Source organism: Schistocerca piceifrons, chromosome 1, assembly GCF_021461385.2.
Source record: "Schistocerca piceifrons isolate TAMUIC-IGC-003096 chromosome 1, iqSchPice1.1, whole genome shotgun sequence".
Taxonomy (NCBI): domain Eukaryota; kingdom Metazoa; phylum Arthropoda; class Insecta; order Orthoptera; family Acrididae; genus Schistocerca; species Schistocerca piceifrons.
Genome location: NC_060138.1, coordinates 1,187,268,696 through 1,187,286,776, shown reverse-complemented (window position 1 = coordinate 1,187,286,776; position 18,081 = coordinate 1,187,268,696).

Sequence of the window (18,081 nt, the reverse complement as noted above, 5' to 3'; positions counted from 1 at the left end):
AAGAGGTCACTGTGTGGTGCGGGTTTACGGCATTATTTGTCATAGGGCCATATTTTTTGGAAGTGACAGGTACTTCCGGTCCTGTTACCTGGACTGTCACTGGTAAGCACTGTGAGTGTCTTTGGCGCAACCACGTCATTCCAGCTCTCCAACAGCGTGGATGTGTCGTTATGCAAGATGGCCCACCTCTGCACATTGCAAAATCCTGTTAAGCAGCTGCTGAAGCGCCATTTCGGAAATGCTAGAATTATCAGCCGCCATTCCACTACAGCCTGCCCGTCCTGATTTCCTGATGTTAATCCGTGTGACTCCTGGCTGTGGCGGTTCGGACTGCTAAGTTAGTTCCACTGAAGGCAGGCATTGCGCTACACATTCTGAGCGTGACACCCGAAACAATTCCACCCGTTGTGGAACACGCTGTTTCTCGAGTACAATTGTTGCAAAAAAACGGTAGACAGCATATTGAACACCTTTTGCGCTAGTCACACGGAAATTAATAACCCGATTTGATTTTGATTGATGCATTTTATGCGGTTTTTGGCCTCAGGACAATTAAAATGTGATTTGAGTGATGCTTTTTATGATGGTTTTGGCCTCAGGACAGTTAAAAACGATTTTCCTATCCGATGTGATATGACCTTGCCATGGTGGTTGGGCTTAAGTATCTAACAGTATCACACCTGTACGCCCATGCACTCCGAGTAGTAAGTTTTGCTTACCGACAAACGTACACCTTAGGCATTTTTGTATGATTCATTTGCCATTTGTAGTCGACCACTATTAAATTACGATGCTTACATCGCCACCTATTGCTACATTTTGTAACTATTTATTTTTCTTCTGCCATACGTTTTGCCCCTTCTCCAATAATATTCAGTTGCAATCTGACGACATTCTGAGTAGTGGTGTTATTTCTACAGCGTTTTGAAAGTTTAACTTTAGTTATAATCACCGTGTACATCGCGACTAAGAACAAGGAAGAGAAGATACGAGAATTTACTGCGTTTCCCCTCGCTCTGTTTGCGAATGAAACAGGATAGGAAATGACAAGTAGTTGTACAGGGTACACTCCACCGCACATAGTTTGGTGACTTGCGGAATATCTATGTAGATGTAGATTCAGATGTAGATGTGGTATTATGCAACATGTGGGGAGCAGCGAGCTAATCAGTGGCTCCATGCCATAGAAGCGGCGGACTCTCTCCTCTGCACCATCTGTCGTAGTGCCGACGATGATCACCGATTCAACTGCATAGCCGTTGCGGATGTCTGGTTGTTGGCGCGACAAACGGTGGCATGTTTTCTACAAGTGCCGCCGCTTGTTACTGACCCGGAGTGCTTTTTCCATCCAGCTGTGGATACTTTTTGCCACAGAGTCTCGGTTTGTTCTCTGGATAAAGGGCTGGACCTTGGTATATCGATATGGAGGTGTTCATCGCTTGCGCCTTGATTTTTGGCAGTACTTGCACACTGCGCACGCGGAGGTTGGGCGATGTTCCCGATTTGCGAGTTGCCGACGCGGCAGGTGCCCGACCGACTCGGAACGAAACAAGACCTGCCTACACCTTGTAGTCGGCCCGTTCAAAATGTTGAAATGTGTGTGAAATCTTATGGGACTTAGCTGCTAAGGTCATCAGTCCCTAAGCTTACACACTACTTAACCAAAACTATCCAAAGGACAAGCACACAGCCATGCCCGAGGGAGGACTCGAACCTCCGCTGGGACCAGCCGCACAGCCCATGACTGCAGCGCCCTAGACTGCTCGGCTAATCCCGCGCGGTTAGCCGGCCCGTCTGCCATCCTTTACCACACTGCGTTGTTCCAGGGTTCTGGATGGGTGGATTAGTTTCAATTTGTTTTTCCGCTGTACTTATATGAAAAATATGCAAAGTAAAATAAAAATGAGCAATGTGCGGGTGCAGCACAGCTATAGGAGGGGGCCGGTCTCGGGATTTGAGCCCTGCCCACCTTGTCTTCTGCAGCTTGAAGCTGACTGTGCCCGTAACAAAAATGATAAAGAAACGAGACTTAAGAAAATAAAAAAGGTTAAAAACAGTTGTGTTAGAGCACTTGCACGAAATAGGCAAAGGTTCCGAGCTCGAGTCTCAGTTCCATACGCAATTTTAATCTGCAACGAAGTTTCAACACTTACGCAACTCATCTTTTTGACACATGAAAATGAATCTGTCCACATATTGATGGTTTAATCACAGCTGGACATTATCAGGTATGGTCCTGCAGCCTACAGTGTGCACTTACCTTCTTTCGATCGCGAAAATAACTTATTCCCTTTAATGTGTTACAGCCTCATACATCTCACATAAACAATTCGTTGTTGAACAAATAGTTGCCGGAGGAGAAAAAGGCTAAAAAATCCGAAAATCCCATGACGCCCTGTAAACAGAATGCCAGACTGTTTTGATTTAAAACCTGTAGATTACTCTCTGTGCCACCAATTCACGCGCTTTACCTGCTTGTAAACAAAATACTAGATGTGTTCAAACAGTACCGAAACATTGGTTAGGAGAGGTACATTTATTGATTTGGATATACAGAACACTAATCCGCTTCTAAGTAGCGTTCTGGGTAATGCACAAACTTCTCCCAGCGCTCCCGCCAATATTGGAAATATTTGTTGCTCTGGCGTAACCACAAGCACCGGAACGAAGATGAGGAACGCAAGACTAGAGAAGGCGGTGAGGAAACGTCGGCCACTGGTGTGCTGAATTGGACCGAGGCGCGCCAGGAGCGCCTCCTTCAAGAAGTGAATATGAGCACCGATCCTGCCAGCCTCTGCGCTCAGATCGGCCCATCTGCAAACGGACATTCGTGCTACGCTATCATATAGTCGTGATCCGTATCAAGGACTTTGTGTATAGCAAGAACTTTATTGTTTTCATGTCGCCTCTTGCTAGCGACATTTGCTGTAACCAAAATTAAGTATTGTCAATTTGATTTTTAGAAATGACACTGCTAATTTGTTGTTGTGTAGCACTCCGAGAACGCCACATCCTTTAGATACCCTATGAGCAACGAGTGGGCAAGATCTCACACTTGTGGAACGTGTCTTTTGAATGTTAGCCGGGTCGCCGCATTCACCACGATGCTTTTCCTCTACTTAGATTGTGTGGCTTACAGGGGCATTCTCAAACACCTTCATGTGACTGAAGGTTGGGGTTACCCTTGCCATTGTACACCATATCCCTTGCGGTTTCCACTCCGCGTCACTTCCGCTCATTTGTCAGCAGTCTCGTTGCGAATTTCGCTGACGTTTGCTGCGTGGGAAAATACTCGACCACAACTGAATATAGCGATCCAATGTTTACTCCTACATAGTTCGCGAGTTCTCGTTCTGTGCTACGATGGTTCTGCGTGACCAAAGCCAAAGCTTGCTCATTGACATTGTCATTTCGTATTGTTGAAGATTTGCATGAACGAGGTTCGCTGACAAGAGATCAGGAGCCATCTGTGATGCAGCAGTTGTATACTCATTTCTCCGTGGGTAACTCGTGGAATCATAAACATGTTGAATCTTGTGAATGGTTTTCATATGCACATCAGCAAGCTTCTGGCAAGACTGATACAACATCTACATCTACATTGATGCTCTTCAAATCACATTTAAGTGCTTGGCAGACGGTTCATCGAATCACCTTCACAATTCTCTGTTATTCCAATCTCGTATAGCGCGCGGAAAGAATGAACACCTATATCTTTCCGTACGAGCTCTTATTTTATCGTGGTGACCGTTCCTCCCTATGTAGGTCGGGGTCAACAAAATATTTTGGCATTCGGATGAGAAAGTTGGTGATTGGAATTTCGTGAGAAGATTCGGTCGCAACGAAAAACGCCTTTTTTTTTAACGATTTCCAGCCCAAATCCTGTATCATTTCTGTGACACTCTCCCCCTAATTTGGCAATAATACAAAACGTGCTGCCTTTCTTTGAACTTTTTCGATATAATCCGTCAGTCCTATCTGGTAAGGATTCCACACGGCGCAGCAGTATTCTAAAAGAGGACAGACAAGCATAGTGTAGGCAGTCTCCATAGCAGGTCTGTTACATTTTCTAAGTGTCCTGCCAATAAAACGCAGTCTTTGGTTAGCCTTCCCCACAACATTTTCTTTGTGTTCCTTCAAATTTAATTGTAATACCTAGGTATTTCGTTTAATTTACGGCTTTTAGATTAGACTGGTTTATCGTGTAACCAAAGTTTAATGAATTCATTTTAGCACTCAAGTGGATGACCTCACACATTTCGTTATTCAGGGTCAACTGCCATTTTTGCACCATTCAGATATTTTCTCTAAATCGTTTTGCAGTTTTTTTTATCTTCTGATGACTTTATTAGTCGATTAACGACAGCGTCATCTGCAAACAACCGAAGACGGCTGCTCAGATTGTCTCCCAGATCGTTTATATGGATAAGGGACAGCAAAGGGAACGCCAGAAATCACTTCTGTTTTACACGATGACTTTCCGTCAGTTACTACGAACTGTGACCTTTCTGACAGGAAATCATAAATCCAGTCACATAACTGAGACGATATTCCATAAGCACGCAATTTCAATACGAGCCGCTTGTGTTGTACAGTGTCAAAACCCTCCCGGAAATCCAGAAATACAGAACGTTTCTGAAATCTTTTGTCAATAGCAATCAACACTTCATGTGAATAATGAGCTAGTTGTGTTTCACAGGGATGATGTTTCCTAAACCCATGTTGACTGTGTGTCAATAGACAGTTTTCTTCGAGGTAATTCGTAATGCTCGAACACAATATATGTTCCAAAATCCGGCTACATTTCGACGTTAACGATATGGGCCTGTAATTTAGTGGATTACTCATACTACCTTTCTTGAATATTGGTGTGACCTGTGCAACTTTCCAGTCTTTGGTACGAATCTTTCGTCGAGTGAACGGTTGTATGAGACTGTTAAGTATAGAGCTAATGCATCAGTATACTCTGGAAGGAACCTAATTGGTATACAGTCTGGACTAGAAGACTTGCTTTTATTAAGTGAGTTAAGTTGCTTCACTACTCCGAGGATAATTACTTCTACGTTACTCATCGCTGCTTTCTTTATTACATCTTTTACAAACTACGAATCCGGACAAGCGCGCGCTACACGTCCTCGCATGTAATTCAACTTCCAGTAACTGAGCTTTTCGCTGGCTGGATAAAATTCTTGATAACATACCTCTCCATAGAAGAAAGTCTGCCACATCTCACTGGTTTACGCAGGAATGAAGAAGGTATGGTACTTTCCGAACGCACCTCGTGCTATTACAAATGCAGAAATGAAGTTCGACATAATCGCACTCTAATATACAGCGACCCAATAACAATAATAATAAAAATAAAATGTCAAGTTCAGAACAGTCTTTGACCACAAAACTATCTTCATTATAAAATTATCGGTTCCGCTGTATGTCATCATCATCAAATCATATCGCCACTGAGGTAACATGAATTCCACGGATGAGCCCGACATTCTTAGTCTCTCTTTTCTTTCTAAAAACGCGGTAATCTGAAAAATTTACTAATACTGAAATTTGCAGTGGCATTTCGTACGATACTGCGAAACAGACTAAAAGTTTTGAAAGCCACAAATAAAGACTGCGAGCGTTTTGTAGTTACCCACCGCGGCACTAGAACGTAACGTCAGTGTCTCTAAGTACTGCTGTCTCAAACACGAGCCTTTGCATAACATTAATTCCCAGCCGCAGAAAAACATATGGAGAAACAACTAGTTTAGCCGAAACGACGGTTTTTCAGCAAAACTTTCCAGAGCGATGAACGTTCCAAAATTTGCGCTACTTACCAAATGAAAAATATTCTGCTTTTACTTTTTACTCCTGCATCTGGAACTTTTAACCCTTAAAAGGCATTATTTTGCACCTCGGAACTGACAAAATATTAGAATAACGTGTGTTTTCCTCATGAGGAGTAATTAAAGTGCTGTTAAACGCTGAGTTCGATGCTTTTAATCTGTAGGTCTCCATTAAGACCAGTAATCGCAGAACGTAAATGAAATCCTGAGGGGAATACACTTTGAGTAATAATTTATCGATGGCACTTAACGCATTGCAGCGGCTGACGTCCACATTCAGAAACCACTGGTCCTCTTTATTGTCTCTGATAGCAAAAACATTTGCAGGCCTTACCTGCTGTTACACCTGCACAAGCATTCGACGTATTTCCGGCGCTCGAAAACGAAAACAGTCTCCTGATGTGAGCACATGATTTCGGTTGACATGTTTCGAAAAGTTCAAAGTTTCATTAACTTATTGTTTCCTCTCTTTGAAAGAAAACATTTTTGAATTACAGAGTCGTTGCCGATTGCACAGGAATGTACTGCTGTTAAACATGTGGTACCTAAAGGAAAGGGTTTTGATAAACTTTTAATGTTTCAAGATAGCCAAACAGAGACAAAAAAACAATGAAAATATTAAAAATATTACTAACACAGTCCATCCTCTGTCTTTTCATATTTCACTTTGCTTATTTACATTTCGGAGCCTCAGCTTCGTCAGCAGAGATTCTGGTTTTATAAGGACCTTCATTGCGACTTCAGCGCGTCAGAAACGCATATCTGTAAATTATGATGATTTCTGCTGTTTGACGGCCCAATGAAGTAATCTGCACCCGTTGTTTACATTGTCATGTGAATGTATATAGTTTTATCTTCGAAAATAGTGTGTCTTTTAGGATGGAGTGAGGACTGTGTGTGTGTAGCGTCGTGTTTTCTAATGTTAATGATGATAATGATGAGTCGATGGCACACGTTCACTCATCGTTAGAGACCACGTTGAGAGACAGACTGGCAATTGCGGGATTGATTGCGCTTGCCGATTATACGGACAGCTTCCCTCGAGAGGTAACCAATGACTAATTTTCTTTGGGACCATACGAAAACCGTGTTTTGCAAAATCTCACTCGACTATCGCATTCGTGTAGACAATAGGATCCAGTGGCATTGTACGTAGACAGGATGCTTCAGCATTTCTGCCGGAGTATGATACAGTATTGCATTTTCTCTTGTGATTAGGTAGTCCATGTTTACAGAGCTATTTTTTAAGCATGGCATATGAATAAACACAGAAAAAAGTCTGTCAACACAATAACACATCTGACGCATTAGGGTTGTCGATTTACTCAAACGATTTTTCATGGTACCCTTTTGGTTACGTAATTCAGTCGTCAGACATAATGACCGACGGATATTTGTTAATATCAAAACCTCACTACCACATTCCACACTTGCAGACTGGTGCACATTACGTCTGCTTTTCGAGTCATAACCCTAGAGTCACGAAAGAAGATGCTCAAAGGGTTTGAATATTCACAAAATAAAATAGACACCGCTACAAAACCGTAACTGGGGAAGATGTTACGAAGAACTATAAGACGTTCAATATGACACAGTTCTACTACCAGCCAGTCCTCACACTAAATTGTAGGTTACAAGGATATGCACGTCATTCTGTTGAATCCGACTACTTGGATGATAATTCACCGTTACCAATAAATGTACTGCAACGCGAAGGCATTGCTTTTAAGGCTGGCGTATGTTGTAACTGTTGTCTATTTAATACATGTCATGTTACGTGTAGAACAGTTTAAACATTCATGTAATTAAAAACAGCATGATACACTGAAGCGCCAAAGAAACTGGTATAGAAAAACGTATTAAAATTCAGAGATATGTAAACAGGTAGTATACGGCGTGCGGTCGGCAACACATAAGACAACAAGTGTCTGGCACAGTTGTTAGATCGGTTACTGCAGCTACTATGGCACGTTATCAAGATTTAAAGAATTTTGAACGCTGTTTTATAGTCGGGGCACGAGCGACGGGACACAGCATCTCCGAGGTAGCGTTGAAATGGTTATTTTCACGTACGATCATTTCACTAGTGTACTGTGAATATCAGGAATTCGCAAAAACATCAGATCTCCGACATTTCTTCCACCGGAAAAAGATCCTGCAAGAATGGGACAAACGACAACAGAAGAGAATCGTTCAACGTGACCGAAGTAAACCCTTCCGAAAATTACTGCAGATTTCAATGATGGCCGATCAATAAGTATCTGCGTGCGAACCATTCAACAAAACATCATCCATATGGGCTTTTGGAGCCGAAGGCCCACTCGTGTACCCTTATAGACTGCACGACGCAAAGCTTTACGCCTCGCCTGGACCCGTCAATATCGACATTACACTGTTGTAGACTGGAAACATGTTGCCTGGTCGGAAAAGTCAAGTTTCAAATTGCATCGAGCGGACGAACGTGTACGGGCATGGAGACAAACTCGTGAATCCATGGGCCTTTCTTGTTAGCAAGGAACTGTTCAAGCTGGTGAGGACTCTGTAATGGTGCGGGACGCGTGCAGTTTGAGTGATAAGGGGCCCTGATACGTCTAGATACGACTCTGGCGGGTGACACGTACGTAAGCATCCCTTCTGATCATCTGCATAAATCCATGTCCGTTGTGCGTTCCGACGGACTTGGAAAATCTCAACAGGACAATGCGACATTCCACACGTCCAGTATTGATACAGAGTGGCTCTAGAGACACCCTTTTGAGTTTAAACACTTCCATTGTCTCCAAACTCCCCAGACGTGAACATTATTGAGTATATCTGGAATGCCTTGCAACGTTCTGTTCAGAAGAGATCTCCATCCCCTCGTACTCATACGGATTTATGGACAGCCCTGCAGGATTCATGGTGTCATATCCCTCCAGCATTACTTCAGATATTAGTCGAGTGTATGCCTCATCGTATTACGGCACCTCTGTGTGCTCGCTGCCCGTATACATTACCCAAGTCTACCAGTTTCTTTGGCTTTTCAGGGACACGCGACCAGGAAGACACACCACTTGCTCAGATTGTGAAAATATCGTCTCATGAAGTTGACCCATGGACAAAAGTTTAAATTTCCTATTTTCCTGTTCTATGGCATGTCAGAGTGCTTTCACTTCCCGGCTGTTTGTGGGTTCGTGCAGGTATCAACTTAAGAGGCCGCCGCTACTTTTGTTACGACAGTCGCTCACCTCCACCGGATACAGAGATTACTCCTGATCGGTGGCGTGTCATCAGAGTCTGGTATGCACGATGTGTTCTTGTGGTCAGTGTTCCACTTTCAGGAAAATTGCGAGCATAATTCACTAGCAATGCTGTAGGAACCTGTTGTTGCCGTTCCCTCCAGTTACTTACGTACACCTACCTTACTTGAATAGTTACTGCTAACAAACCTTCTGGATCAATATATTTCAAAACTTAACAAGACAGAAATTACATATTAGTAAATTTAAAGACAAGGGACAACAATTAATTAGCAACGTCAAGAAATCGATTTACAGTTTTAGTGTTAAAAGCCGCCTATATTTCTTTTTATTGCCATATGCCATGAACTTCTCGAAACTATTTTTTCTGAGTCATCAGTCTTCTGAGAAGTTTGATGCGGCCCGCCGAGAATTCATCTCCTGTGCCAACCGCTTTATCCCGGAGTAGCACTTGCAAATACATCCTAAAATGTTTGCTGAATTTATTCCAATCCCTGTCTTCCTCTGCAATTGTTACCCTCTGCAGCACTCTATAGTACTATGGAAATTATCTCCTGAAGTCTTATCTGATGTCCTACAATCCTGTCGCTTTTTCTTGTCAGTGTTTTCTACATAGTCCTTTCCTCACCGATTCTGAGGAGAGCTTTTTCATTTCTTACATTAACATTCAGCTATTTTCAACATTCTTCTGTGGGACCACATGTCAAATACTTTGATTCTCTTCTGTTCCGGGTTTCCCGCAGTTCATGGTTCACTACCATACAATGCTGTGCTCCAAACGCACATTCCCAGAAATTTATTTCTCCAGTTATGTCGATGATTGAAACCAGTAGATTTCTCTAGGCCACGAAGGCCCTTTTTGTCAGTGCATGTCCTCCTTGTTCCGTCCGTCATGGGTCATTGTGCTGCCTAGGTGGCAGAATTGCTCAACTTCAGTTACTTCGTTATCACCAATCCTGATTTTTTTGTTTCTTACTGCTTTCGTTTCTGCTACTCCTCATTCCTTTGGTCTCTCTCCCATTTACTCTCAATCCATAATTTGTATTCATTAGACTGTTCATTCAATTCAGCACATCCTGTAATTCGCCTTCACTTTCACTGAGGATAGCAATGTCATCATCCAGCCTTATCATTGATACTATTTCACCTTTAATTTTCATTCCAATCTTCACCGTTTCTTTTATTTCCATCATTACTTCTCCGATGTACAGACCGAACAATAGGGGCGAAAGACTACATCCCTGTCTCTAATAATCTCTTTTATATGCCGAGCGCTTCCTTCTTGGTCTTACACTCTTGTTATTCTCTCTCGTACATGCTGTATATTACTAGTCTTTCCCTAGAGCTTACAACTATTTTTCTTAGAATATCTGACATCTTGTTCATATGACGTTGTAAAAAATTTTTTCCGCGTCAAAAAATCGGATGAAGGTGTCTTCCTATCGAACGATGTAATGCAGTTATTTGTCCGGCTGCTTACCGACTTTAGACTTCGTGATTCAGACATCCTTGTGAATTTGGATGTTGTCTCTTTATTTACGAGTAATCCTCCTAACATATTGGTCAGAAATTTGACACAAAGACAACTAACCCTTTTAGGTACGTCCTGACGTCAACATACCTTCTCTTCGTCGGTGCATATTACGAGCAGACGGAAGTAGTAGCCATGGGGAGTCCACTTTCACCAGTCGTCACCAACTTGCTCATGGAACATTTCGAGGAGGAAGCCCTGGATTCAGCGCAGTGGAATCCTGTCTGTTTGTTCCGCTTTGTTGACAACACCTTTGTCATGTGGCCGCAAGGTAGAGACAAGCTAAATGGTTTCCTCATACATCTCAGTTCCATACATAAGAACATCAAGTTCACCATGGAAGTCGAATTGCATGGAGTGCTCACCTTTCCGGATGTCCTGGCTAAAAGAAGAGCAGACGGTGCATTGGGAGCCAGCGTGTACCTTAAGAAAACACACACCGACCTTTACTTACATGCAAACAGCTGCCATCATCCAGCGCAGAGGAACTTCGTCCTCAAAACATTGGTTAGCAGGGCCAGTACCGTCTGACAAAGACAGCCTGAACTAAGAACTTGAACATCAGGAGTAGGTTTTCCGGAACAACGGCGACGCAGAGATCAAATTCGGAGAGCTCTACGTCCCACACCGACTGTACAACCAGAGCAAACAGAAGAGGAACCTCAACACAATTGGGTAATAGCATTTATTCCGTTCTGTGGCGTCTCATCGGAAAATATAGGTGGAATTCTTCAAAAAAAGTCAAGTGAAGACAGTCTTCCGCCCACCAATTAAGACACACGCACTGTTTCTAGGACTACAGACACCTGGAGTCTACTAGAACCCCAGCAAATGTAGCATGACTTCCGTAGGTCAAACAGTGTGTACTATCGAAGATCGTTGCCAAGAACATCAATGGTACACCAGACTGTAGCATTCTAACAAGTCGGCGAGTGCTGAACATTGCCTCTCGGAATTACACGGAATGAATTACGAGACGAAGGTTCTGACACAGACGTCCAAATACTAGGACTGTGTCATTAAAGAATAATATAAATTTCGGGAACTGATGATCAATAGAGATAGCTGTTACATCCTTAGCAAGGCATGGGAACTTGCTTTGAATCCGATAAACGAGAAAGAAGACATCCCACCACGAACTGACTTCGAGAACAGACAGAGATTCTCAGAAGACGCCCCTGGCATGCGCTCCTGGGTGCGGACCGCGAACGGAACGGATGCTGGACGCTCCGCGCCTGAGTGAGGACCGCGTTCAGAACACCCGGAGGAGTGGAAGAGATAAAAGCCTGGCGCCGGCACCTCGCCGGTCAGTTCGTCAGCGCTCCTGATGATGGCAACCTGGTCGCTTGCCGAAATATTGTGCCCGTTGGACAGTAACACCCGGCTGTTCACCTATGAGCTCTTCCGTTACTTTGAAAGGAGTATACTGGGGCGCATTTGTATAAGATCGTAGACCCAGAGATACTGGTTCTGGTCCGAGATTATTATAGTGTTGGAGCAAGAGAGCGCTCGGGCGCACAGTTGTAGATGGCTGTCTGTGAGCGAAAGAAGATAGAGTAGGAGCTATTGTGGGTGTGCATACACTGTGTTTCTGTTAACAAAACTTTATACGAACTGATTGGGCAATGCAACTCCAGATACCAATAAAGAAACATGGTCCCTGCAAAATACATGCTGCCCCTTAGGCACTGAAGCATCTATCCCTGTTCAAAACCGATAACTTTTGTCCCTGTGCACATAACAATAAATTAAATTGTCTTACCTCTAGACCAGCAACGGAGTAATGCGACATTTTCTGGTCTCTCACGAAAAACAATAATTTGCTAGCTACAGGCTCAGCAGTCTGCAATGCTGGCCATAATAGTACTTGAAATGCACGTGAAATTCTTTTGAGCGTTTAAGAAACATCCAACGTCTTTGAATAAACATTCGACCTGGAACGGGTGGCGGTACTGATTGTGGTGAATGAATAACACTAAGTTTCTTTAGCAAAATCATATTGCAAGTGAAGTTTGTCTTTTCAGAAGTATCTGACAACTCAAATTACATTACTGAAAACTGATTCACAAATAATGACATTTAAACACCAAGTATTATGTAACCTCATTAAACCAGTAAAAATGCAAATCATCAAATTACATATAGCTCTGTTAACAAATCTTAGAAAAATTACAAAAGTAAAATATGTAATTAGCCTTTTCACTAAATCAGCATACGTACATTCTGGATTTACTTAACAATTAACAATTATCATCCAACTCATCTATACTAACGCGCTGGCAAAACAAAACTCATAATTAAGTAACATCTTTACCGTGCTTGCGTTAAGACTTTTGCTTCCATGTTAAACAATATTGACATACCTACATTACTCTAACAATTGGTGGCTTCACACAGCACAACACAATAACTGCCTACTCCATCGTCTTTCCGTCACAGTTACCTACAACTGTGCGCTAAGCGTTCTCTTACTCCAACACCATAATCTCAGACCAAAAACAACAAGTTTGTCTCAGTGGTCGCACACAGTCAGCGATCCGCAATATAAGGCCTATCAGAGATATACATCGTTTGTAATATCATAGTTTCAGTTTACTTCACATGAATGTTCATATCATTTTCGGGTGGCATATACATGTGTGCCCCAGTAGACTCCTCTCACAACCCTCCTGCAGGGTTTAACAAATTTGACACGTATTTGTAAGTACCTTGTACAAGAAATGTGTGGTAAATTTATGTAACTCTATAACATCATTAAACTCGCAAGAATTCATAGTGCTCAGGTGCACTAGTATAAATCATAATCTGGTTATATTATGAGTAAATGGTCGTACAAACAAGTTTTCTGATAAATAAATCATATAGGGCAAAATCAGTATACAGTTCTAATCGTGAAGGTAATGGTACAGAATTGGGCAAGTGAAAGGAAGAGTCATGGCTGAAGCCTACGAGTATGTTGAAGTGACTGCTTGATAAAGTCCATTTCTTTTTGTTTTGTGCAGGTTCAACAATTTAGTAGTGAGCAGTGTGGATTGCATTCAGTGTACCAATACATATGAACTCCATATAATATTCCTCAGTTAGGTGTACAGATGCAATAGTATTCGGCAACAGTTAACATCCACTGAATGGCGACAGGTGGCCTTTGCAGTTGAATCACGTTCTATGATCCATTCTTCTATGACGCATCTGCGTGAAATTTCTGAAAGTAAACACCATGAAACAATCACTGGAAGGGGCCAGGCCGGAGGAAGGAGCGTTATGGCATTTGTGGCATTGCCTGGGTAATCTGGTCATTTTTTGGAAGACACAGTGAATCAACGCAAGTATGCATCTGTCCGTGAGGACCATGTGCAACCCTACATGCCGTATGTTTTTCTTCGGTACGATGGAATCCACTAGCAGGACAATGCAATGTGTAATACTGCTGGCAGTGCTCGTGCTTGGTTCGAAGCCACCAGGATGAGTTTACCATCCTCCTGGATTTAAACCCAGTCAAGAATTGTAGCCGGGCACTGTGGCCGAGTGGTCCAGGCCTTAAGTCCGGAACCGCGCTGTTACTGCGGTCGCAGGTTCGAATCTTGCATCAGGCATGGACGTGTCTGATATCCTTAGGTTAGTTAGGTTTAAGTAGTGCTAGGTCTAGGAGACTGTTGACCTCAGATGTTAGGTCTCACAGCGCTTAGAGCCATTTCCATCATTTTTTGAGACTCTGTAGGACCACCTACATCGGGCTGTTGACGTCATGAATCCTCAACCGAGAATCCTAGAGCAGTTGGTCACGGCAGTGGAGTGCACACGACTCCACAACCCTATCTGTGCTTTCCAGAACCTCACATCTCGCAGATATCAGCACTGCAAATGGTGGTTTCCCATACTTATGGCAGATGGTCACATTAATGTTACTGTTCAGTGTATTCGCCTCATTAGTCCCGGTTTAGCTAGAGTTAGTCTGATGCTCGAATTCAGAAACCGAGTAGCGAGTTTCTACTAAACTTGCCACTTTTAGGGCGAGCTAAACCATCTTTCGTAAGTCTGGATGATGTTTGATGGACACGGAATTTGTAAAAATGTGAATAGGATTTTGATTCTGAACTGTTCTAGGTGCGGAGGAATGGAAACAGGTTTGCTGAAATGTTAGTATTTTGTGCGTGTGATGAATAGGAGATGTGAATATCACGTGAATATCACGCTGTCACGTGATGGACAATACGTGTTACGACAAAAGTGAACAGACTAAAGCGAAATCCAACCACCCAGCCCCCGCAAACGGGAAATTGGCCGTGCCATGTGCGATAACATCAGCATTCGCCCTAAGTGATTTAATCATGGGAAACCTAATCCGTGCTTCACACGCATAAGTACAAACCTCTAATGGAAGGATTCTTCATACAGAACTGATTCATTAATACACTCTGCCCAAGAGTACTGTACTCTTACGTAGTGTGCTACATCTTTTGAGGCCTTTGGGGCTATCTCGTGACAGTGGACCTGTCATCTCGCATAACGGAACAACCTGCAGCGAGGGAGGAGAAACAGACGCTGTTTGAAAGCGTTCCTTGCGTACACAATCAACTTTCTTTAACACACTTTGTGCCTGAAGCTTTAGGAGAATGCTTTCCTTTTATGAACGGGAGGATTAAAAATAAACCACACGCTCCGAGTCGTCAATACAGCGCACGTCAGAGGAAGTAACAGAAGAGGAGATTCGTCAGCTTGTACAGCCACAAAGGAGTTACGGGGGCTTCAGTCAACAAGAAGAGATGAACGCCACCACCAAAAGCGGTTCTGCGTGTGTGCTTTGCTCGTCCGTTCATTCATTTTCGCCGACGCTTCTGATGGAGGGACTCGTTCAAAGCGCTTTGCTGGTGACACAAGGTGTATCATACGACCTCGGATATTCAGCAGGAGTTTTTTACTCGCGGGCACTGCTCTCGGACTATGTTTCGCTAAACCACTACTTTGATCCCGAACAGCACTCCGATTTTATCGTTCAGATAGCCACGTTGGTTCGATATCGCATAAGGTCTGAGCCAAAGGGACTGTCGCGTTAACATCTGTTTGCTGTAGCAACTGCCACGGTTGTGTAGCCTCTCTTGTGAACGCGTATCGTGTAAACATCGTTCGGTACGCTGCGCAACTTTTCTGAACGTATTGGCTGCCTGAGCCATCATGTTACTCAAACTACGTTATTTTAATACGTTCGAAACCGAGAATTATCATCGTATGAGAAACTATAGTTGCATGTGTCTTCAATATCTCGTAGGTTAAAAATAATTCGGGACTAGATTAGGGAAACATAGAGAAATTATAATATGGTGGTTTTAATGCCTCAGGCATTCCACCTAGCATCCCCCCCAGCTCGAGTACAACGCATACAACCGTTCTACAATCCTGTGAAACTGTCCGAAAAGGCCTTCTGTGGGACGTTTTTCAATTTGCGCCGTCATATTGGCTTGAACTGTCATGTCGTCAAAGCTTTGACCCTCTATGTGAAAATCTGGGTGGTGTCCTTCTGTTGTAGGTTCGTATTGATAACACAAAGTCCCGTCGCCCTCTGTATTTTTCCCGAAGAGAATTTTCGGCATTTTGCGCTACAATAGAGTCTCTGCAGGAGTCCATGGGTGTAATGGTGTGTCGGGACACAATGTGCACACACTTTTCTCTCCTTCAAAGTATTCTGGAGAATGTGCTGGAAACATGATTTAGAGATACCGCTCCACTGCGATTTGCGACACATTAACGTTGACACTCGCGGCTCGACATCCACTACTTATCACGGACTGTTCACAACTGACTGTCGATTGCATATGTGTTGTTTACAGTTGTTATTTGAAGCTGCCAGCGCAGTTGCTGCGCTTGCGTCGCTAGTATGTTAGGAATAATTCAGTCTTGAAATTTTTGTACTGACGCTGTTTTGACAAATCCCCCTAAAAATTTGTTCGCCTTCCATATAGACGAAGCTGCACTTGACTCAGGTTAGCCATTTCGAGTCTTGAAACTGGAAGAAATTTTTATCGTCGTTAACTATCTTCAATTGCTGCGTAGATGGGTTTAATTTTGTGCTCTAATCAGCCATGTTATCAGTATCCAGTTAAAAGGGGTGGCTCTCTGCTATGACTCCACAGGGTAAACTCGTTGCTGTGTCTTGTCAATTAGCGTATCCATAGTGGTAAATGAGGTGGGAAATACGATATACATTCCAAGTTTGCAACGGGAGATGGACAAGATGCAAAGAGGTTCCAAACTTCACTGATAACTATTTCGCTCCTTGTCGATGATAGACTGTTAAATGTTTCTTATTATTACTTTTTTATCTAAATTCTCCTCATTTAATTGATGATGTGTAACATGAGAAAACAATTTCATTTATGAAAACAGAGAACATCAGGTGAAAGACAGCATTCGCCGAAGCTCCAAAGAATGTATTTGATACATCGATACGTCCAGAAACTGTATATGTGGTGCATGTAAAGCCACTGAAAAATATGAAGGTGTTGTATTCAATTGTTATCTTCTCGTTAATTTGTCTCTTGTTCGTGGGAGCTCAAGCTGAGCACATTTGAGTTGGGTGAGTTAGGTAACCTCTTAATTGTTTGGTGCATATATTGTAGAATCCATCGTTACCTCGGACCACAAATTGTCTCTTTATCATTTATTTAAGTAAAATTCTAATTTACATATATTGCAGGGAAAAACAAGTCAGGATGACGGCGGATTGTTCAGAGATGAACGACCGGACACTGTTGTTGTTCTTTTATTTATTGTTTTTTCAATTAAGAGCCAGAATCCCCAGATAAATTTTGTCCGATCATTTACCTACTATGTGCAATATTTTATTATGAGAATTGCGTGGGTCTTATCTGTTACCGTTTCTGAACAACGACACCAGTCACACTACTCATTGGCCTAATGTAATGCAAATGGTTGTGAAAAATCCGAAGATAGGCAACAGAAAGACTAAAATCATAGAAACCTGTAAGAGCTGCACTTCATCATACTCTATGGGGAGATCTTATTCATCCTCACTGTGGGCTCTTCCATGTCGCTACCATCGTGCCATGCTGAGTTGCATAACATTTTGTCTTGGTCTTCAGTCCTGAGACTGGTTTGATGCAGCTCTCCATGCTACTCTATCCTGTGCAAGCCTCTTCGTTTCAGATTAACTCCTGCTGCCTACATCCTTCTGGATCTGCTTAGGGTATTCATCTCTAGGCCTCTCTCTACGACTTTTACTCTCCACGCTTCCCTCCAATCCTAAATTAGTAATCCCTTGATGTCTCAGAATGTGTCCTGCCAATCGATCCCTTCTTATGGTCAAGTTGCGCCACAAATTTCTCTTCTCCCCAATTGTATTCAATACCTCCTCATTAGTTACGTGATCTAACCATCTTATCTTCAGCATTCACCTATAGAACCACATTCAAAAGCTTCTATTCTCTTCTTGTCTAAACTGTTTATCGTCCATGTTTCACTT